This window comes from Malania oleifera, chromosome 13 (assembly GCF_029873635.1).
Source record: "Malania oleifera isolate guangnan ecotype guangnan chromosome 13, ASM2987363v1, whole genome shotgun sequence".
In the NCBI taxonomy this organism is placed as follows: domain Eukaryota; kingdom Viridiplantae; phylum Streptophyta; class Magnoliopsida; order Santalales; family Ximeniaceae; genus Malania; species Malania oleifera.
In genome coordinates this window covers 49,558,622-49,583,774 of record NC_080429.1, presented here as the reverse complement: position 1 = coordinate 49,583,774, position 25,153 = coordinate 49,558,622, and positions in this window count along the sequence as shown.

Genomic DNA, 25,153 nt, shown 5'->3' with positions numbered 1-25,153 from the left:
TGTATTTTTTTCACGCAGAAGGAGTTGAATATAAGGCAAAGGCGGTGGCTAGAGTTGATTAAGAACTACGATAACACGATCAATTATCACCTGGGGAAGGCTAATGTGGTAGCAGATGCGTTGAGTCAGAAGTCCGAGCATGCAGCAGTATCTTCAATTGTAGCTCAGCATCATATCAGCGGGATTTGGAAAGCGTTGGCATGGAGTTGGTGTCTGGTGATCATTAGGCTTTCATTGCTAGCTTGGTGATCCAGCTGACCTTGTTTGAGCGTATTAAAGCCGCGCAGGCTAGTGATGTGGAGTTAGCTGAGATTGTGGAGAAAGTGCAGTAGGGATTGGCTGTGGATTTTAACATCTCTAACAGAGATGTGTTAAGGTTTGGGACCAGGCTATGTATTCCAAATGACAGTGAGATTAGAAGGATGATTTCTGGAGGAAGCGCATCATTCTTTGTATATGGTACATCCGGGTAGTACAAAGATGTATCGGGATTTGCGTGAGTCTTTCTGGTGGAGTGGTATGAAGAGGGATATTGCTCGATTCGTGGAGCAATATCTGACATGTCAATAGGTGAAAGCTGAACATTGGAGGCCGACAGGGCTGTTGCAGCCTTTGCCTATTCTAGTGTGGAAATGGGAGCACATTTCCATAGACTTTGTTACCAGATTGCCGCCAGCGCTTCACAAGCAGAATGCTATTTAGGTAATTATGGACAGGTTGACGAAATCTGCTCACTTTGTACCGACGAAGGTTAGCTACCCTTTGTGTAGGCTAGCGGACCTATATATGCATGAGATAGTGAGAATGCACGGAGTACCGGTGTCCATTATTTCTGATCGGGATTAGAGGTTTACTTCTCGATTTTGGAAGAGTTTGTAGGAAGCACTAGGGATGAAGCTTACTTTCAGTACAGCGTTCCACCCCCAAACTGATGCACAATCGGTGAGGACGATATAGATCTTGGAGGATCTGTTACGGGCTTGTGTATTAGACTTCGGTGGTAGTTGGATCTAGTTTCTGCCACTAGTGGAGTTTGCCTATAACAATAGCTTCCAGGCTAGCATAGGGATGGCACTATTCGAGGCTTTGTATGGTCGGAGGTGTTGATCTCCTTTGTATTGGGATAAGGTCGATGAACGTCGGGTTTTAGGACCTAAGCTTGTGCAGTAGGCATCTAAGAAGGTAGGTTTGATCCGAGAGTGGATTAGATCAGCTTAGAGTCAGCAGAAGAGTTACGCGGATGTTCATCGCCATGAGTTGGAGTTCAAGGTAGGGGGTAAGCTATTCCTTAGAATCGCTCCAATGAAGGGAGTGATGAGATTCGAAAGGAAGGGCAAGTTAAGCCCAAGGTACATCACACCATTCGAGGTTATTGAGTGAGTGGGTCCAGTAGCCTACAGAGTTGCACTACCCTCAACACTCTAGAGGATCCACGATGTGTTTCACGTATTCATGTTGAGAAGGTACGTGTTGGATCCATCACATGTTATCAGTTATGATGAGTTGGAAATTAGGGATACTTTGGCATATGTGGAAGTACCTGTTCAAGTTCTAGATCATAAAGTTCAGAAGCTTTGTACCAAAGATATACCATTAGTAAAGGTATTGTGGCGAAACCACAAGGTTGAGGAAGCTTCTTGAGAACTGGAAATGGAAATAGGCTAGAAGTATCCGCAGTTGTTCTGAGTAGTAGTTAGATAGCAGGGTGGTATGAGTATGTATGTATGTGTGTAATACTCTGTTATCATATTAGTTTTGGGTGGTTAGTCTATGGGAGAGTCATGTTGTATTGTAAGCTCCCAAGGCCATGTATGTATGTAACCACGATATTCTTCCGCCATAAGTGAGGAAATGTATGTATGTATGTATTGTATCAGGGCTGCGTATAAATGACCGCCGTTTTCTCTAGAGTATGTATGTATGTATCATGACAGGGCTGCGTATAAATGGCCGTCGTTTTCTCTAGAGTATGTATGTATGTATCATGACGGGGTTGCGTATAAATGGACGTTGTTTTCTCTAGAGTATATATGTATGTATCATGACGGGGCTGCGTATAAATGGCCATCGTTTTCTTTAGAGTATGTATGTATCGTAGAGGGGATGCATATAAATGGCCGCTATTTCACCTCAAAGTGTGTATGTATGTAGTAGTATGAATGTGTTCATAATGAGAGATTACAGATTTCGAGGACGAAATTTTTGTAAGGAGGGGAGGTTGTAAGAGCCCGAACCGTGGTATGTGGATTTAATATTTGAAAGAAGGGTAAAGTGGTAATTTGGGCAGGATTCATCAATGAAGCCAGAGTTCGTCTATGAAGTCCCTTCTGTTCTTGGCGATGAAATTCAGTGTCTCGTTGACAAGGAGATCCCGAGGAGTTTTGGGAAAAATCTAGAACCTCAGCTCGTCGGTGATGCTACCATCTCGTCGATGAAGGTAATGGAAGACTCGTCGATGAGGACGCCAATTCTTCGATGAATTCACCCAAGTCAAAGGGCTATAAATATCCAAAAGGGTTGCTTCCAAGCTAAGATAGCTTGATTTTCTCTCCCTCTCTCTCTAAAACTCGAAGCTCTCTCTCTCTCTCTCTCTTGATTTCTTCACTGTACGTTGCCTGATTCGTAAATCGGACGTTACTGCGAGGATCAGGGAAGGATTCTTTATGTTTCTAGTGGATCAAAATTTCGTTTCGAGCGATTTCGGATTTTAGGCTAAAATCGAGGTAAGGCTCGGTTTTTGTTTCTGATTCATAATATGTGTAGTAGTACGAATTGTAAGCATGTATTGTACTATGTAGGTTTTGGAGTCTTGGTTCATAGTTTTGGGGACTGTAGAGTTTGTAGTTGGAATTCGGCTTAAGGTAAGGGGATTCAGTTTATATAAGTTTATTTTCAAAATCGAGATCAGTAAGCTTGTAAGCTACGATCGTATGCATGTTTTGGTAACTTATTTGGGGAAATCTATCGGGTAAAATACGGGATTTTCGAATTACATTTTTCGGGAGAATTTGGGGATTTCGGGTATCATCTCTACTTTGTTTGGAAAATCATTTGTTTTATTTAAACTGTATTATTGAGATGACTGTTATTCATATTTGTATAAACTGTATACTAGAATTGGAAAACGATATGATTTCTCATAAACAAAATAAGTATGGTATGTATGGTTGTATGCAAGTGTTCCAGGTATTTGTAAAAATAGCTAGTGGCGGCTAATTACCGTACGCTGATATGTATAGGAGTGTGAGCTCCAAAATGATTCCAGGTTTTGTGAAATCGGCTAGTGGCGGCTAATTACCATACGCCGAAATAGCTATGTGGCAGCTAATTACCATACACTGCGCCATGTACCGGTGTGAAAATCGTGGGCGAGAGTATCCGGCTCTATATCAGAGGGTGTTAAATATCACTACGTATCCCAACTGGTCACCGAGGGGTGTGAGCTATACTGTATTGGAAATGTAATCACTGTGAAGTTTCGGGTTTCACAGAGTAGTTGCATATTGGCAATATAATAGCTGTGAGGCTTCAGATTCATGGAGTAGTTGCGTACTAGTGTGAGCTACATCGTATTGGCAATGTAATAGCTGTGAAGCTTTAGGTTTCACAGCATAGTTGCATATTAGTGTGACAACACTGACCGTATGTTTTGGGTATCGTATGTACTGGAATGCATTTGAGAAAATACTGGAACTGTATGGAATTGTATGGAACTGTATGGAAATGTTTTCGAACTGTATCGTATTGTATAGTGTTACGTTTTGCATAAAATAACACTGGTATGCCACACACTAATATAACCTACTTTCTTCCTTACTAAGAGGTGTCTCACCCCGAATGTACGTACAATGTTTTCAAGTCCATCAGGTAGCCATATTTAGCATCCTAGCAATCGGAAGCGAGGGTGTCATTAGCTGCCATTAGTACTTGATTTGGTACGAGATTTTGTAACCGAGTGGTCGTGATGGTTTTTGTAGACATCCGGAGTATGTACGATATTTATGGGAATGTATACCTTAGTAGTGTATGGGTTCGTGTATCCTAACTTTGTACAGACTTTGGTATGGTATGTTATATAGATAGATGAAGCATTTTCCACTGCATAATTGATGACTATGGATGTATATGTGTATGTGTATAGGGCATCCGTGTACCCCACGGGGTCGGACCCTCTTATTGTATTGTATCATGTATGTTTGAATTGATACAGAGACAGGTTATGTTACTATATTCACACCTAGGACCCATCTGCGGGTTCGAGGAGTGACATTTATTATTTATCTATGCACTTTTGAATAATTTAGATTTTTGATGTAGGTTTATTTGGAATAAGTACAGAGCTGAAAATTTAATTCCTCAATGAATTCACCAAGAAACCAAGGAAGTTCCTTTCCTTTCTTCGATCTTTCTCATCTTTGAATAACATTGAAAAGAAAATGTGAATATGGATGATTAGGCAATTAGTCACACTACTTATGTCCTTCACATACTTGCATATAACTTAGGAGTACACACTTGGGTCATTTATATGTAGTTTCTCTCTATATGGATAAACTAGGAATTGTAACTTATTGAAGGTTGATTGGTAGTTCATTTGTGTTAATTTGCCTATATTAACTCTTGTATCTACATGGTATCTGTTGAGACTTATAAAATACACATTCATGTGACTTGTGGCACTTAGGGTTCCTTGTGAACACTGAGAGAGCGCCTGTGATGAATTTGACACCTTGTGAGGTATTGTTGAGTCATTTATCATTCTTTTGAGTTTTTGACGTCAACTCAGAGTTCATGAAATTCAAATTTCCCTATTTTTTCTGCATATTCTTTGTACACTAGTCTTGGTTTTTGAATTGCTAGCCTAGGGGTGACATCTAGTGGGGAGACTTATTTCATAGATTCTTGTTCAAACTTAATGCACATGAGTGGTATGAAAACAATAAAATAATTGTTATGATAGTCCTAATTGGCCATGAAAAGAAAGAAATTGAAAAATGAGTAGAAGAAAGAAGAAGAGAAATAGAAATACCCCAGAAGAGGTGAAAGATTAATGCCTACTGCATACAACTACAAAAAAAGTCAGGGACACAATATATGTTCTCCACATATGAAGACTCTTCACCCTCCTAATGCCTTAGATGTTTTCATGCCTGGTTTGTGAATAAGTTGATCTAGGGCGGTCTTGGTTGGATATGGCAAGTAGATGAGAAGACGCTAGGGTGAAGGACTCGAAACCTTGTAAATAGGCTGGATCCTTTTTAGACTAGTCCTCCCTATACATTTAGCATTTATTCCTTACAATATGTGGAATGTTTGATCATGACACTCTTCCTCACAGATGACGAGTGAACACATTCTTTTTGAGTATTTTTGAGGGTATACCAGTTAAGCCGAGTCAAAGCAGCAGTTCTTTAGGTGTCCATGGATATCCTGGGTGTAACGAGTCATACACATTACACATGTCTCGAGAGTTCACCTATTTATACTCAAATTTATATGACTACATTAACTCTCAATTGTGATTGCTGGTTAATTTTATATGAGTATATTGTTTCTTAATGGCTACATAATGGTGAAACTACATGAGTGACTTGCATCAAAGTTGTGTGAATTGTGTATGAATGAGCGTGTGTGTACTTGGTGATATTCCTATATGTGAAATGGTATGGTTGTATTGCATGTGCTTTCATTCATTGAAATTGATATGGCACCACCCTATATTGCATTCACGTTTTTTTTCTAGAGACTAGCAAAACGCTAGTTGCGGGGTGTGATTACGCACCACAATTGGGAAGGCTGTTTTCTACACTATTTTGTAATCTATGCATAATTCTATCATAAGACCTCCAATTCATATGATTCAAGATGTTGTAGAAAGATAAGAGAACCCTCTACAACTTTCATGTTTTGCATTTTGAGAAATACTGGCGGCATCAAGGTCGAAATCGGACATGAATTTACCATGCGCTGTTTTTATGGATTATTTTGGCATTACTTAGTAATCTAAGCATAACTTTCTCATTTGAGCTACAATTGAAATAATTCAAAATGCTTTGGAAATTTGAGGAAATTATCTACAATTTTTATGTTTTGAGATTTGAGAGTTACAAGCTATAGTAGGGTCGAAATTGGTCTTGAAAGTGGATAGTAGACCGTGTGCTTTCAAAAAAAATAAAAAGAAAAAAAAAGAAATAAATAAAATATAAAAGATGATTTGACCCAGCCATGTAGTCGAGTCCTCTTGGTGGGGCGCTAGGTGAGATGCACATGGATAGGAGGAGGAGAAAACACAAAGAAACACAAAGAAAAGAGAAAAGAAAGGGAAGAAAATGAGGATTTCGAAAAGTCAAAGAAAAAGGAGGCCAATTAGGTTTTCTTGGTGGGGGCCGTAGAAAAGGAAAATATAGAAGACATAGGAGGGTTTCAAGGTTTACATAGAGGAAGACGCACCATACACATAAGGGTTTTTCGTTGGGACTGAAGGTGGGGGCGCATGGACAAGAGGATTATTTTGGTGGTGAATTCTCACACACACTGGAGTTTTTTTTTACTATTTTTTTTTTTTGGGAGGCCACACAAAGAAAGCCGTAGCAGGGGAATTTTCTTGGATTCATTTTGGGAGATTGTAAGGAAGAAGGTCAACACAAACAGCCGCAAAGGAAAGCGGCGGCATAAAAAAATAATATCTTTTCAAGAACTGGAAAGCGGCAGACAACGGCAGTGTTCGGGGTGTTTGCGGTGTGCGATGGCGGTGCTATGGGCATCGTTTGCTGTGGGTATCGTTTTATCTTCTACTCTCCAAATAAAAACAAGCATGGTGTAATCTTTTATGTTTGATTTAATTTTCAAAATGAGCTAATTTTTGTATTCTAGAAAAACAATGTAGCTAGTTTTAAACTATGCATGCTCTACGATGCTAATCTGAAGTAGTTTTCCTTGATGTTTGTTTGAGTTATTCTGCACTTAATGCTTTTAATTAACTGACCATTAATTAAATGATGTTGGTCTTGTGATTTGCTACCGAAAGGGTGAATTATAGGATAGATCTTGGATAATTCAGCGTAGGTGAATATGGAGATCGAAAGACTTATATGAACTAACGTAGCGTTAAATAAAATCGTCGGTCTTATTGCGTTCTTGAGTAATTAATTTGTATACTCTTATGTTAAATTTTGGCCTAACAAGGCTTACAATTCTTATTTTGATGATAACAAATCAAGATAAGTTTGATATGGTTTTCAAGTTGAACTGTTTCAAGAAGCAGGTAAAGCTCAAGTATTTCAAAGCCAAACTCAAGGGTTAATAAAGCTCCTAACGGACATATTTTATAAAAGCTTGAAGAATGAAATTTGATTGAAAGTTCAAAGATGATATATGATCAAAGAAAGATTTCAATGTAAGAATTTACATGAAGTTCAAAAGTTTAGAGTTTTAAGGATGTCTTTATGTAAGTACTTCATGTAAACCTCAATATAAATTGAATTGAAACTCTTACAAATAAAAAGAAACTAAAACAATTTTTTTTGAAAAACCTTAAAATATGTTTTCTAAATCAAAATGATAAAGGTTTCAAGTGAGGAAAGAAGTTTTCAAAGTGAAAAGCAATTTTCTAAGAGCCAGGCAACTGCCAATATAGGCAATAGACTGCAAAATTAAAAGAATTAAAAACTGGGAGGCAGTAAGGTCCCAGGCGACTGCCTTAGACCTATTAGGTGCCTGGGTGGTCAAGTCAGGCTCCTGCCATATGCCTTGGTAGGTGACTGCCAGCCTTCAGTGTGTTGAGTTTTGACTATGGCAGGTAACTATCACTCAAATAAGATTTTTTTTTTTTTTTTTTTAAAAGCTCAACGGGAAATTTTTTTTTTTTTTTTAAAATGATTTTCTTCGGCTCTACTCTTTTTGGAAACTTGATGTTTACTCCAAGAAAACTTGGGGGGGAAAGGAATTATCTTTTAAACATCTATAAATAGCCCCAACTATAATGATTTTAAACACCAAGAAATTTTCTAGCAATCAAGAACTCTCAAAGTTCTAAATCTCTCTTGTGCTCATCTTACTTTCACTACTGAATTGCTACTGATAACTCTGAATTTGAGTCTTCAAAGTCTGAATCTTTCAATACACGGAAGATAAATTCGGTGATCTAAATTCAATTGAGCTTCAATCTCTTTATGTTGAATTACATAGAAGTATATTTGTGCTAAATATTGTACTAACCAACTCTGTTTTGAGAGTGTCTCTTCTACACAAAATTCTCTCTACTTGTTTCTTGTTTCTAGAAGATTCAAGGTTGTTGGATTGTTGTGCCAAGCGAGGGGATATCGTTTGGAGAGGTGGGCTCTAGCCCAATCGAAGGAATGTTGTAAATGGTGTTGTTCTGCCCGGCAAAGGAACTAACTTAGTGGATCCTATGGTGGTTTGCCAAAGGAGAAAACGTAGGCTAGGTATAAGCCGAACCTCGTAAAACTTTTTGTTTCTCTCTCTCTTCCCTACTCTTTATTTTTCAGCATACTTTACAAACTACGTGGATGCTTTAAAATTTATGAATTCTAAGTGTTTGGGGTATTAAATAGATAGGAAGATAATTTGTTTTGGTTTGATCAGCATTGATTGCGGAAACCAAAAGGGAATACATTGGTTGATCATCCTAAACCTATTAAACTAAAGGTTTATTTAAAAACTGAACCTTGGAAGGAAGTGTGATTATGAATTTCAACACAAGGCTTACACAAATCCAACAAGCATTGCATATTACTACAGTGCTATTATCACAAGAATCAAGTGCTTGGTTATTTTGTATTGATTGTGGTTGAATAGGATTGATTATTTTACAAGTACTTTGTGATTGTGTTTGGGTTGTGTTTATTGTTGTAATACGGAAGTTTTAAAAAAAATATAATTTTTTTAACCCAATTCACCCCACCTTTTGGGAACAATATCCTATTTTCATTAAATAATAAACAAGAATAGGTTTTGATTGACTATCGAAAGAGGCTTTTGGAAAAAAAATTGGAGATTTTCTAACAAACAAATAAAATGAAGTCGAATTAGCTAGATGGGTAAAGCATAGTGCGAAACTAGGTGAAATCGGTTTCGTAGAAGTTTTCCCCCTTATTAATTTGATATGCGGCAACTGATTTTATTTTCTCTTGAATAATTGAAGTAGCCTTATTTCAATTTCGCAGTCTAAAATTATTAATCTTTCTAAATAAAATCAAGGTTAGTATAATTTCGGTACTTGGTAAAATTAAGACATCAATCCCTGAGGACGATACTCTATACATCATTATATTATAAAACTACGATATAGTGGACTTGCAGTTTTGCACCGATCAACTCCTCCTAAGTTAAGTGCATATTCAACTTATGCCTTAATTTTGTGACACTTAGCCAAGGACTCCTAATTTTTTAGTGTTTTGAGCTTGGCTTTAAATGCATACAACTTAGAGGACCAAAAAAAATCACAATGACATATTTTACAAGGTTATAAGCCTACTTCTACCTCTTTATGATTTTCAATGCGTGAGAGGCACCAATTGGAATGGCTTTCGATATTAATTACATGTGCATAGGTCACTTTGAGATATACACATTCATCAAGATTAGGACCTAGGAAATCAATTTAGCCATTCAACTTAATTCATGAGGATGGAGCTCTAATGGATTTGATTTAATGTTTGAGATCTTATGAAGCGAATTAAAATAAATACTCATAAAGTTTTAATCTCTATTATATTTGGAAGAGTATTTTGGTAGTAGCAGGACATTGTACAAGATAAGCGTTTTAAAGAATATGTCCTAACTTATTATGGCAAAAAGCATTTGTGGAGGATATGAATAACTAGTAACTGATGCTTTTTGGCAATTGGAATGTATCATTTAGATATGCTCACAATTTTGGAGCAAGGATACAAACAAATGAGAGGATGGATCTTTACTTGATGTGATCGTAGTATGGTAAAGATTTATTATCGAGGAGATGCGCTAAAATTAGAGGATTTTTACATTTAAAGTTCAAAGAAAATATCTTGATTTGACAATAAAACTCGAATTCTTTAATGAATGTCTCTAATTTTGATTTCAAGAGGGATGTCTATTAATAAGTACCAAATGAATAAGGAGTTACGATCAATAGTACTTAAGCCTAGAGAGATGACAAAAATTTTATTAGGCTTTTAAGGCACCAAGATGAGTTTAGGATTAGATGATGCTTAAAATATGATTCATTTAATAAAGCTCAGTCTTACACAATGGATTGAGTGTATTTAACATAAGATTTGTACATTCAAGCACGGATTAAGCATTAAGAATTTTATGCCAAGCAAGGATGCTTTTGTCCATTTGGAAGTGGATTTTAATTAAGCTATAGCCAATGATTTCATATTTTAACCATTGAATATATGCATTAAGTTCAGATTGGTTATATACTTAGATTTGCAAATTGGCTTGATTCTCAAATGACTTTAGTATACCAAAGGTGGAATGAATATGCTAAAATTTGATATTTTAGGGACAAACCACTTTGTAGGCCAATAGACATCACTCCCTCAAAGCCTACAACATAAGAAAAGCATTTATGTAAGCCTAGAACATAAGAAAAGCATTTATGTAACTCTAATTGGAATTCGTTCCTCCTTAAGTTCTAATAAGTTTCCTTTCTTTAGATCCCATACCATTTTTCTATCTTTGTGTCTTGATGGGTTAGGACTAGGTGGTACTTTGACTATCTAGACCTATTTGGGTTTCCCTCCTTTTCTCCTTCTTTTTACACAAGATGCATGTGGTGTGAGTATACGGACTGGAAGAGTACTAGCATAATGTTTAGATTCTCTTACAAAGTACTCCATGTATAGGTTCTTCCTCTTACTATTTTCAATTCCATTAAACCCTATACCTTATTTGTCTAAGGTCATCTTTTGTGATCCTAAGAGCTTGTCAAAGTTTTCTTCGCCCCATAGAAAATGTATGGATGATCTTAGTTTGATCCTCAATTTTTCATTCTAGGTTTTGAATTTTTAGATCTTTTAAACTCTTGCAAACACCTTGTATTTTTATGAATTCTTTAGACATTGTGTTTGCTTTACACTTGAGTTCTCAAATAAGACAATCCTTTTTATTATCACTAGAGATTTGAGATTTTAAGACATTCAACTCTTTTTCGAACATTTCATTCTTGTTTACTAACCTTTTGATTTTCAAATCATTTTCCTTTTCAACAAGAACTTTTGATTCAAGTTCTTTCAATGATGCCTCATTCATGTTTTTCAAAACAGTATTATGTTTAAGAGCTTTAACAAGAGACTTATGAGTTTTAATGTATTCTAGTTTGAGTTCCTCATATGTTGGCATGCTATCATCATCAGATTCACTGCAATAATCACAGCTAGAAGTATCATCACATTTAACACAATCATTGCATGAATCATTTAATGAGATGGAGGGAGACGAATTCACCTCTTCGTCGGTTAAGGCTATAAAGTGCTGATTATTTCCTCCATTATCCATTGACCTTGACTTGCTTGAGGTGATACCCTTTTCTTACTTAACTTCACCATACTTCTTTTCGAGTTCCTCCCATATTTCTATAGAACTATTACAGCCATAACTTCATTAAGAATGTTCGAATCTAAAGCATACAACAAGGTGTTCATGACATCAAAATTTATTTGCACTAAATCCATGTAATTTTATTCAACTCATTTTCCAATTTGGGAACTTCAGTAGAATCAATAGTTTTCATAGGCACAATATTTCCATGAGCAATAATTTTCCAAGACCTCCAATTTAAAGCTTTAATAAATATAGTCATTCTAAATTTCCATTCAGTGAAATTTTCACCGTAAAACATTGGAGGGTTCGTAGATAACCTTCCCTCACAAGATGGGGACGCACTAACATGAGTCATCATGATCTTTTTACAAAATAACGTTTAAGTCTAGGTAACAAGGCTCTGATACCAATTGTTGACTTTGGTGCAATCCCAAGAGGGGGTGAATTAGAGATTTAAAAATTTCCTCCTGGGTTCAACTAATTTTGTAACAGTATAATGCAACCTAGGAGCAGTCTAAGTATATATGAAATTGCGAATACGATATATTAATCACCTTTCAATACATACAACACAATTCCAATATTTCCCAATCAAATACAATACCGTGCCAATCATATATGCAGTATATTCAGTAAGGAAATTAAATCAAGCACAAAGTATAATATAATACCGGAAATGTAAACTTGACACCAAATATGATATCCGCGTTCGGTCAATCCTGCTTACGTCCCTACCTTGGTTCATAAGCATAAGGATTCCACTAAGGGCTCACTTCATGGGTGAAGCAACACCAAATAGAACACCTTACCATAATGGTGCACCTAACTTTCCTAACCGATTCAAAGCCAATCTAAGACTTTTACCAGGGCAAGTCTCTCTCTTCAATCTCGTTCCTGGAATACAATAATTAATATAGTTTTTTCGTACAAATGAAGTGCTTCTAATCAAGAAAATACGTACCACAATACAATCCAGATAAATATGCACACACAAATGATAGTAAATATGCTCAGTGCCAATAACGTGTGCTAAACACTCAATTTAATGTTAATGTGCAATCAAGGCCTAGAGTGTATTTTCAAACATTCTTTGAAACAAAATATTAATGTAAATCAATCACCACAAGTTTGAAAGAGTTCCAACTAGAGTATTTAAAATATCTTAGAAATAATTTTCTTAAAATAAAAGCTCAAGAGATATTTGAAGAATAAGTAAGCTTGGGGAAAATGTTTTGCACAACCAAAAGCCACAAGCTTGATGAGTCTTGCATCAAAGATGTAAAGACTCACTAGCTACAAATATTTTCCCACACAAAGATTTATTAGTTAAATTGAGGGAAAAACCCTAGCTAAAACTCTCAATCAAAAATAATAAATCAATATATAACCAGGAGTGTTTAAGCACTAGAATCACTCAAGAACACTCTTTAGAAACTTAATTTCTCAAGGGAAGAGCAAAGGGAATAGCAACTTGATTTCTCAAGGGAATAGCAAAGGAGGAGTGTATTTGGCTTAGTATAGGAAAGCTAAACTCTGTTGGCCTTAAAAGCTTAACATCTTGTTTTGATGCTAACAAACAAGAGAAAGTTAACATATTTTGTTGAGTAATGATATTTCAGGACTCACAAGGATCAAGCATGTAAATGCAAGATTAAGGATCCATTACAAGCTTATACTTCAAAGAAGGATGATCATATAAAGCTTAAAGCATGAATTTCAAGATGATATTTTAAAGTTTGAAAAACATGAGAGAAAGCTTAAAAGTATGACAAAACTTGAAGAAAAGCAAGAGAGGCAAAAGAAAGCAAAGCAAGAGATGTCAAAGAAAAGACAAGCATAAAGACTCAAGTGCCAAGAATGTTCAAAGTCTTAGAAGTTTTTATGTAAGTGCTTCATATTTTAAATATCTTTTAGGGTTGAATATGGACTTAGACACCAAATTTTTAAAACCATGGAAAATGTTTTTCACAAGTTACATTTAAATCTTTCAAATAACAAAAGAGTTTAAAAATCAAAAATAAAAGTTCTTCGAAAAATGTGTTGGTCAGCCGGCTGACCAGAACACACTAACATTGGCCAATTGACTGAAAAAACACCAAAATGAATAAATGTATTTAGCCGACTAATTAGCCAACTGACAGTTTGAACTGAGATCAGTCAGCTGACTGACACATCTAGCCGACTAACCATTTTTTAACATGGTTAAGTCAGCCAACTGACAATTTATAGGAAATAATTTTTGAACATAAAAAATGCTATCAGCCGCCTATCCAGTTGACTAACTATATGAAATGAACTAACTAGTCACTTGTCCAGCCAACTGACCCCATGGGAATTTAAATTTTAAGCTCCAATGAGAAATTTCTAAAAATTAGTTTTTCAAATGTGAACGTTATAAAAACTTGGTGGACACTCCTAGTAACTTGGGGAACAAGGAAACTAATCCTAAAAAGTTTATAAATGCTACCTTAATCCCAAGAAATTCACAACCAAGCAATTACACAACATCCTTGTATTCAAACACTCAATCTCTCTCAAAGTTCTTTATTGCTCATACTCTTGCTGGGGGAATTCATTTGAATTGCTGCTGAAACATCAAGCTACAGTTCTAGTACTAAATTTTTCTCAATCACTAAAGGACCCTTGTTGATCTCTACACTTGAACTTCAATTCTATTTCATATTCGTATTTAAATTCTTGAAGTACATAGTGCTGAATTTGTACTAATCTGCTGTGTTTTGAGAGTGTTCTTGTATGCAGTGTTTATTTCATATTTTTTGTAGTTCTTTGACGATTCAAGGTGTTTGGATTATTGACTAAGCATAGGATATCGCTTGGAGAGGTGCAACTCTAATACCAATTGAAAACCAAGGTGTAGTCCCAAGAGAGGGGTGAATTAGATTTAGAAACTTCTTTTAATTCTTTTCAAGAATCCTTAACCTCTTTTAATTCTTTTTAATGAATTCTTGACTCCTAGTTGATTTATCAAATACACAAAAAATACTTAAAACAATATTTTATCCACAAACATATACCAACAAAGTAAGCAATACAACACAAGTATTTAATCAATCATCCAATCAATCAACCAAAGTGTTCAATTATCCAATCAACCACAATAGATTCAGTCTTTACAAGAATTTAGCTTTTGTTTGTTTGCAACCCTGTATAAGAAATTTCATGCAAACCTTATATTAATGGATTTTTTTTCTCAAAATGAAGTGCAATATAAAATACAACACTCCTTCCAAAAACTAAGACTTTAAATAAACTTTCAGTTAAAAAGTCTTTGGGTGTTTCACCAATCAACATACTTCCTTACGATTTCCGCAAAGTATGGATTAACCAACATACTCCCTTTTGGTTTTCGCAATCCCAAAAACAAATTAAGCTTAAGTTTATTTAATATCTAATCCACGTAGTGTATATGATTAAGGAATCCAAGCAAAAGTATAGTACAATGCATATGATAATGATATATTCCATGCTTATATGATATGATATATGCTACATGTGTATATCTTGAAATTAGTATCTTGAAATCTTTAAAGACAATAAAAATATTGATGATTTATGGATCACTATACTTTGAAAATCAGAGCAAAAAGCTATTAAGCATGATTTAGAAACATGAATTTTGACATGATTTGATTAATTCTTGACCATGCATGCTTATGATGGATCACATGGATAAATGGATAAATTTGTATCTAAATAATTTAGTGTTCATGAGGTGTGCATAATATGACATTAGCATTGGTATCTGTAAAGTATATTGGTATCCATGAATATATAAATTGGTATTTAAGTATGATAAGTATAATTATATCCATGAGTTTGTTGTGACATTGATATAAGTATCCATGAGCATATACATGATATGAATCAAATGTTTGAAACATGGGATGATAATTTTAAAAATATAATTGGTATCAAAACTGAATGTATTAAATTTAGAGGGAGTATTATGACTCATTGCTTGTTTTATGATTTTTTTTTTCCTAATTTTTAAATTAGTGCCATGAATTATTTTTTAATTGGTATCATAAATTGACAATTGGTATTATTCTTTAATGTTTCAAATTGGTATTAAAAATTAAAAAATTCAATTAGTATTAGAATTAATGAAAATCTCAATTGGAATCATATGCTTGATATGCATGTTTGATATTCATATACTCAAAATATAATTTAATTTTGATATCTTACTCTTTTTGATTGATGTCAAAAGGGGGAGAAGTTTTGAGCAAAAATTGAGCATGATATTGAAAATTTTGAACATGATATATGTATCAAAATGGGGAGAAGTATTTGACATTGAATGATTTTGAACTTAAATGATGATCTTGAACTTGAATGATGTAATGAGCGTATTGATATTGATTTTATTGTTAAAATGATGTGATGAGCATGATATTGTATGCTATTGAAATTGGTATTGATATTAATCTTGAAATTACAAATATTGTTAAGATGATGCTTATTGTAAGGGGGAGTCTTTTTTTAAGGCTTACTCAAATTTTTGCTCCTTATTTGTCATCATCAAAAAGGGGGAGATTATTGGCCTTACAAGGCTTAACATCTTGTTTTGATGCTAACAAACAAAAGAAACTTAACATTTTTGGTTGAGTAATGATATTTCAGGACTCACAAGGATCAAACATGTAAATGTAAGATCAATGATCCATTGGAAGATTATCCTTCAAAGAAGGATGATCATATAAAGCTTAAAGTATGAATTTCAAGATGGTTTTGTAAAGCTTGAAGAATATGAGAGAAAACTTAAAAGTATATCAAAGCTTGAAGAAAAGCAAGAGAGGCAAAAGAAAGCAAAGTAAGAGATCTCAATGAAAAGACAAGCATGAAGACTCAAGTGCCAAGAATATTCAAAGTCTTAGAAGTCTTTATGTAAGTGCTTCATATTTTAAATATCTTTTGAAATATTTTTGAAGCTCTTTTAGGGTTGAATATGAACTTAGAGACCAGATTTTTAAAACCCTGGAAAATGTTTTTGACAAGTTACATTTAAGTCTTTCAAATAACAAAAGAATTTAAAAATTAAAAATGAAAGCTTTTCATAAAATGAGCTGGTCAGCCGACTGACCAGAACACACTAAGATTGGCCAGCCGACTGAAAAAACATCATAATGAATAAATCTGTTTAGCCAACTGACAGTTTGAACTGAGATCAGTCTACTAACTGACACGCCTAGCCGACTGACCATTTTGAATATGGTTGAGTCAGCTGACTGACAATTTATGGGAATTAATTTTTGAACAGGCAGAATGCTGTCAACCACCTGTCCAACCAACTGACTAGAAATGAACTACTCAGTCACCTGTCCAACCGACTAACTCTACGGGAATTTAAATTTTAATCTCCAATGGGAAAATTCTAAAAATTAATTTTTCAAATGTGAACGTTATAAAAACTTGGTAGACACTTTAAGTAACTTGGGGAACAAGGAAACTAATCCTAAAAAGTCTATCAATACTACCTTAATCCCAAGAAATTCACAACCAAACAATTACATAGCATCCTTTTATTCAAACTCTCAATCTCTCTCAAAGTTCTTTACTGCTCATACTTTTAATGGGGGAATTCATCTGAATTGCTATTAAAACATCAACCTACGGTTCTAATTCTAAATTTTTTTCAATCACTAAAGAACCCTTGGTGATCTCTACACTTGAGCTTCAATTCTATTTCATATTGGTATTTAAATTCTTGAAGTACATAGCATTGAATTTGTACTAATCTGCTTTGTTTTGAGAGTGTTCTTGTACGCAGTGTTTACTTCATATTTTTTTTAGTTCTTGGACAATTCAAGGTGTTTGGATTGTTGACCAAGTGTGGGGTATCGCTTGGAGAGGTGCAAATCTAGCCTAATTGAAGGAGTGACCGAGTGAGGGGTATTACTTGGAGAGGCAGGCTATGGCTTATTGAAAGAGTGTGTAATGGTGTTGTTCCATCTGGGAAAGGAACTGGTTTAGTGAATCCTTTGGTGGTTTGCGAAAGGAGAGGATGTAGGGTGGGGATAAGCCGAACCTCGTAAAAAACCCGGTGTCTCTCTGTTTCCCTTACTCTCTTTACATTCAGCATATAAACTGCGTGGATGTTTTAAATTTCTTAATCATATACACTACGTGGATTATATATTAAGTAAACTTAAGATTAATTTGTTTTTGGGATTGTGGAAACCAAAAGGGAGTACGTTGGTTGATCCATACTTTATGGAAACCATAAGAAAGTATGTTGATTGATGAAACACCCCAAGATTCTTTAACTAGAAGTTTATTTAAAGTCTAAGTATTTGGAAAGTGGATTTTATATTGCACTTCATTTTGAGAAAAAAAAATCCATTAATATAGGGCTTGCATGAAATTTCTTATACATGGCTGCAAACAAACAAAAGCTAAATTCTTGTAAAAAAAACTGAATCTATTATGGTTGATTGGATAATTGAACACTTTGGTTGATTAATTGGCTGATTGATTAAATACTTGTGTTGTGTTGGTTACTTTGTTGGTATATGGTTGTGGATTGAATATTCATTTAAGTATTTGTTGTGTATTTGATAAATCAACTAGAAGTCAAGAATTCATTAAAAAGAATTAAAAGAGGTTAAGGATTCTTGAAAAGAATTACAAGAAATTTTTAAATCCAATTCACCCCCCTCGTGGGACTACACCTTGGTTTTCATACTCTTAAAAATTTAGAGGATTTTTGGCTTAATGATGTTGCTAATTCTTTATCAATTGTGCTAATGAACCCATATATATTGAGAAGGCCAAAATTATTACCGTTGGGGACACTTGGGGAATTATAAAAAATGTTTAAAATATTTTTAAGAAATTAACCATGTTTAACCCCAATTAACCATGGTAAAAATTTGGCAAAACCAAGAGTTTCGGTCGACCGAGCCATAGGTTCAGTTGCCCGAACAGACACAACATGAAAAGGTAACTTTCGAAGTTCAGGTGCTTGAATGGGGGTTCAGTTTGCTGACCAAGGCAATTTTCCATTATGTCTGAGGTTTGATTGCCCAGAGGTAATTTGAACATGTGGTTTAGGCACCCGAGTTATTGGAAAAGGTAAGGGCATGAGTTCGGTTGCCTGTAGACACTCAAGTCATTTGAGTTCAGTCACCTGAAGAGAGGTCAACTATTTGACCAATCCATGGTTCGGTAGACCGAGGCAATCTGACTTACCTGGTTCGGTCACCCGAAGCCTTTATGATTTTAGCCTAAGGTCCATTACTTGATTTTAATTTCACCCCTGATGACATGTTAACTATAGTAAGGTCTTGTGCACTACGTGTAGGAACCTAAGTCAATCTAAGGCAACCTGAGCATGCAGTCCTATCATGCATGATGCAATTATTACAGACCATATTGAATTAAAATCCAAAAAGAAGAATATAAAAATACAAATACAAATTAAGCACAATATTCTTCAAACTTTTGCGAGGTCACCATACACCATTATGATATAGTGTTCTTTTCAATTTCATGCGTAAAGTGAACCTGCATGCAAGCTCAGGGTAAACATTAGTACCAAGTTTATTTGTCATTATCAAAACAAGATATGACCAATTAGGTCAACAATTTATATTGTGTTAAGAATATTTTATATGTTTTAAATTTTACTTATATTGTTGTGATTGTTGTATATGCTTTGAATTTATTTTTGATAGAAATTGTGGATCGATTGGATAGTTTGCTAAAGTTTTTAATGTTTACAATTCACCCCTCTCTTGGGATTACACCAAAAATCACAATTGGTATCAGAGCCTTGTTACAAAAATTTGAAACGTATCGCATGGATCATCTTGATGTATCCCCTTTGGTGAGGGTCAATCATCCACATGACCTCCAATCTTTTGTGGTGTTAACTACACATTTTGAAAACAAAGAATGAGAATTTTTCTTCAAAACTTAGATTGGAAAGTGTGGAGATTCGTAGCCAAGGGAGATTATGTACTTGAAAAAATTGTTGAAGGCAAGAGTGTTCCTATAGCTAAGGATGACTTTACTGATGATGATATGAAATCAGTTCAAGTAGATGCTAGTGCTATGAATGTTTTATATTGTGCATTAGATGCAAATGAATTTAATAGAATGATAGCATGTAAAACTAAGAATAAAGGTGGAATCCCAAGAGGGGGGTGAATTGGGTTTTAAATTTTCTTTACAAAACTTTTAGTCTAGTATAACCCTTTTACAGTTTAAGTTGATTACAATCAAACTATCCAACCAACAACACAATTCTTATTAACCACCTTACCAATAATTAGTCTAATGTAAAGATGATGTTACCATTTCAAATTTCAATACTTTAATGGACAAAAATTCTAGATCAGAATTTTTTTTCAATATATATGAAAGACAATATTAGTTTCAGAAATTTATCTTTGGTACTCTGCAATTTTGCTTTAATAGAATAATTTATTTCACAAGATTAAACTTAGTTATAATACTTAACAATTTAGTATTCAAATCGAATACTTCAATACATAACCAAATTTTAGAATCAATTATTCTTCTCAACAATGAACAATAATAACTTCAATATATAATCTGAATTGACCATTCTTAACTGTCTTGCATTATAATTACCCAAGATTTATATCAGCTATTCATTCAATAATTTAGATTTCAAATCTTTAATTAAATATTCAATCCAATCAATCTCCTTGATTCAAATCAGTATTCAACAATATCGTAGCTTTCTGCAAGTTCTCAGTAAATATTTAAACAATAATGCAATTAATATGTTTGCAATAACTTAAAGAGATTAAGGGAAGAAGATAAGAACACCAGATTTTTTACAAGGTTCGGCCAGTGGCCTACGTCCTTGTCCCAAGCAACCACTATGAGCATTTTCCTTTCCAACTTATGTATAGGCTAAGTTACAACCTCTCCGTATTAAGTGGAGATCCCTCTCTAACAAGAATACCCCTTCTCTTTAGGCAACGATCCAACAACCCTGAATTATCAAACAACAACAAGAAAAATGAGGAACAAAGGATTTTTCTAAACTCTCTAAACCTTTATGTAATCTTCTTGAAAAAAATTTTGCATTTGAATTTATTGATGTTTGTTTGCAGGCCTTTAATGCAATCAAGGAGAAACTAATTTTAGCACCAGTTATGATGGTACCTAATTGGAGTCAACATTTTGAAGTCATGTGTGATGCAAGTGACTTTGCAATTGGAGCAATGCTAGGAGAAAGGCGAGACAAACTGTTTAGGGCCATATATTATGCAAGCCAACATTGAATGAAGCTCAATTAAATTATACAACAACTAAGAAGGAGATGCTTGCTGTGGTGTTTGCTTGTGATAAATTTTGGTCTTACCTCATTGGTACAAAGGTGATAGTGTTCACATATCATGCTGCACTTCGCTATTCTTTTGGCAAGAAGGATGCCAAGCCTAGGTTGATTCGTTGGATCCTTCTTCTGCAAGAAGTTGATTTGGAGGTGCATGATAAGGAAGGAAGCAAAAATTCAGTTGCTGATCATCTTTCTAGGTTGATGAGTAGTTGTTTGCATGTGAAATCAAGTTTCCTTGGTACGATGATATTGTAAACTACCTAGCTTGCAAAGTATTGCCACAAGATCTCACTTACCATCAACACCATAAGTTTCTGCATGATGTGAAATATTATCTTTGGGATGAGCATTTGCTATTCAAAAGATGCCCTGATCAAATCATCTGAAGATGTGTGCCAAAAGAAGAGACGCAAGTCATTCTTCATCATTTCCATTCCTCATCATATGGAGGACACTTTGGAGCAACATGAACAGTAGCTAAGGTACTCCAAAGTGGCTTCTTTTGGCCTTTCATTTTTCATGATAGTTATACCTTGGTGAAAACTTGTGACTGGAGACAATGTATGGGAAATATTTCAAGACGTCAGGAGCTACCATTGAAAAATATCTTAGAGGTTGAGTTATTTGATGTCTAGAGAATAGATTTTATGGGTCCTTTCTATCCTTCTTTTGGCTGTGTGTATATCTTGTTAGCAGTTGATTATGCGTCAAAATGGGTGGAAGCAATTGCTGCAACAACAAATGATGCAAAGGTAGTGCTCAAATTTCTACATAATATATTCACAAGATTTGGCACTCCATGAGCTATTTTTAGTGATGAAGGAACCCACTTTTACAACAAGTTATTTGACAACCTTCTTTCTAAATATGGTGTGAAGCATAAGATAGCACTTGGCTACCATCCTCAAACTAATGGCCAAGTTGAAATTTCAAATCTAGAAATCAAGAACATCCTTGAGAAGACGATCAACTCCAATAGAAAGGATTGGGCAAAGAGGCTTGATGATGCTTTGTGGGCATACCGCAATGCCTTTAAAACACCTATCAGAATGTCCCCTTACCGATTAGTGTTTGGAAAAGTATATCATCTCCCTATTGAGTTAGAGCATAAAGCCTATTGGGCTATAAAGAAACTTAATTTTGATTTGAAGGCAGCAGGGGAAAAGCGACTTCTTCAATTGAATGAGATGGATGAGTTCTGAAATGATGAGTATGAAAATGCAAAAAATATACAAAGAACGGACAAAGAAGTGGCATGACAAACAGATTCTTAGGCATGAGTTTGCTTCAAGGCAGCAGGTTCTACTCTACAACTCAAGATTAAAACTCTTCTTGGGCAAGTTAAGGTCAAGATGGATAGGTCCTTATACATTTGAAAAAATTTTCCCTTTTGAAGCAATAGACTTGAAGGACAAGATAGGGAATATATTCAGAGTAAATGGTCAGAGATTGAAGCACTATTATGGAGAACAAGTGGATAGGAACTATGCATTTATTCCTCTTGGAGATCCTAATTGATGAAGATTGAAAAGTTTGACTGGAGACGTTAAAACAAGTGCTTATAAGAGGTTTATTTAGGATGAATAAAGTGCTCAAAATTTAATTCTTGGACTGATTCACCAAGAAACCATGGAAGCTCCTTTCTCTCCTTCAATCTTTCTCACCTTTGAATTATAATGAGGACATTGCTTAGTTTAAGTTCGGAGGTGTGATTTGGTCTTCTTGATTGTAGGTTATGTTTATTTTTCTTACGATTTTTTTCTTTACTTGTGATTTAATAAGTCTTGAGTTGTTAGATTCTCTTACCAAGCATGTATTTGAGTATGATTGAATTCTCTATGACTCTAAAATTTGTGATTGAGGATGGAATTGAGAAAAATTTTCAAAAATTTCTTTTATGTCAAGCTGAGTTTTGTGGATACTTTGATTTAAGTCTTTGTCCTTTAACATAACTGCACACATAGTCGGTTTTTTTTTGTTTTTTCTCTATTCCATTTTGCTTATAAAGAGAATGAGTAGAATTGATTGGGTCAGAGGAGTTCAATCTTCTTTTGCTCTAGAATCTATTGATGGATCCTTGAGGCGAAATCCTAATTGATACTAAATATTAGAGAAATAATCTAGGCAAATTTTTTGTCATAACCAAAAAAAAAAAAAGCTTTCCCAGCCATCTTGATTAGCATGTCATCATTGCATGGTGTATTTCCATAGTCAACCCCCTTTAGCCTTATGTTACATTAGCTTTCATTTGTTCTTTTAGCTACATAAACCATCCCTGTTCTAAGCTTGAAAAACCATGAATTTACCTTTTCATTTTGAGAAAATACTTTGGTGGAAATTTACATCTAAAGAGTAATTTTCGTCTGAAAAAAAGTAAAAAAAAAAAAGAAAGAGAGAAGACTCAATATGCGGAGTAAGGATTACTTCAAATTTTGTTAAAGGTGTATTTGATACTACTTCATTGGTTACAACAACAACAATATTGTCATCAGTATGAGCATATTGTCGAGAGAAAGTTATGGTTTGAAACCTCGGGATACCTATTTGATTGTTCTTTCCACCAAGTATTTTTCCCAATTTGCTTTTAATTTTCCTTATCCATTTTTTTTGTAGCCCTCGCCCAATGATCTGTCATTACAACTTTGATTAAAGACCTTTTGATCTCTGATTTTGGCATTTGACTACATTAGTAGAGAGGATTTCTGAAAATTGAACTTATGGGATTCAGTTTTGAGAGAATTCTTCTGGTTTCAGTTGTTCTTCTGTTATCTGAATTTGCTAGTGGTTTGGAGTTAAATTGACTTTAGCACACACACACTCGAGATCTTAGCTTTAGGTTGAATTAAACACCTAACTCTTGCGTGAAAAATTGCTAAATTTTTTATTGGATTTCCTGCCATCTTTGATGTTAAAAGAGTAAGATACTAGAGGTGAAATCTAAATTTAGATCGTGGCTTGGTGAGTGATGATACTACTCTATGGGGTTTAGTTGATATTGTCTTTAGTGGTCTTTTATTTTGTTTTATTTTGTTTTAGGACAAACAAAGTTTTAAGTTTGGGGGTGTTTGATGAGTGGCATAAATTAGAATAATTTATCACATCATAACATTAAACTTTGGCCAAATTTTATTTCATTTTCGCTAATTTTGAGTCTCACTGCGGTCATTTCATTTTATTGCAAATTTGAAGAGAAGAAAGAAATTTTTTGGAAATTAAATCCGAACTTAAAAATGTTAGAGAAACTATGTACTACGCAAGGAGACATTGCATGCACTACGCAGGTTATAAGCATGAAGAGGTGTCATGTACGTGAGCTGGAGTCCGAATCAAGTGTCATGCATGCTTATGAAGAGTAGTCGTGTACAAGCCATGCACGAAATACAAGTGTGCATGAGAAAACAAGGAGTTGCATGTGGACTAGTCGTGTGGTCACTTGGAGCTGGACTTTTAATTAAAGTTTGAGAAGTGGGCTTCAATTTGCATGCACGTGAATAGTGCCATGCAATAAGAGATGGCTGGGCTCATTTTTTTTGGCTTTTGCAGTAGGGCCGAACGGCATGAAATAAATATGAGAGATGGCTGGATTTGGAATTTAAAAGGTAGATGGGCCTGTGCAGCGATGAAATTGAAAACAAAAAAAAAGGAGGTCAGGCCAACTGATGTGACCCAACCATGCAATGAGAGAGTGAGGGGTGAGGCACATAAAGGAAAAAAAAATAGGGTTTGATTATTCCAAGGAGGTCTTCTTTTAGAGAACATGCACAGGAAGTCGTAGCAGGGTTTTCTTTTGAAAAAATAAAGAAAGGAGGAGGGCTTCTTTGTGGGAGACTTTAGGAGGCAGAAGGACTCCTTTTTGGTGGGTGGTGCATGTGCACAACATAGAGAAAAGAAAATGGCTTTCTTTTTTACTTCAAGGGGTAGCAGTTCTTGGTGTTTCCTTGAAGCACGAATGCAGCACATGATGGCTGGGGTGTGTGTGATTCCTTCTTCCATTCCCATGAGAAAAGAAAATATGGTGAATTCGTTTATGTGGGATTTTATTTTTAGCATGAACTAATTTTATTATTTCTAGGAAAACAATGTAATCTGGTTTCAGACTATGGTCTCTTTTCTTTTCTAATATGAAGTAATTTTCATCTATCTTTTTCTGATTTATTATGAGTTTATTGTTTTTAATTAGTTGGCCATTAATTAAATGATCTTGATCTTATGATTTGCTACTGAAAGGGGAAATTATAGGATAGATATAGGATATTTCAGCATAAG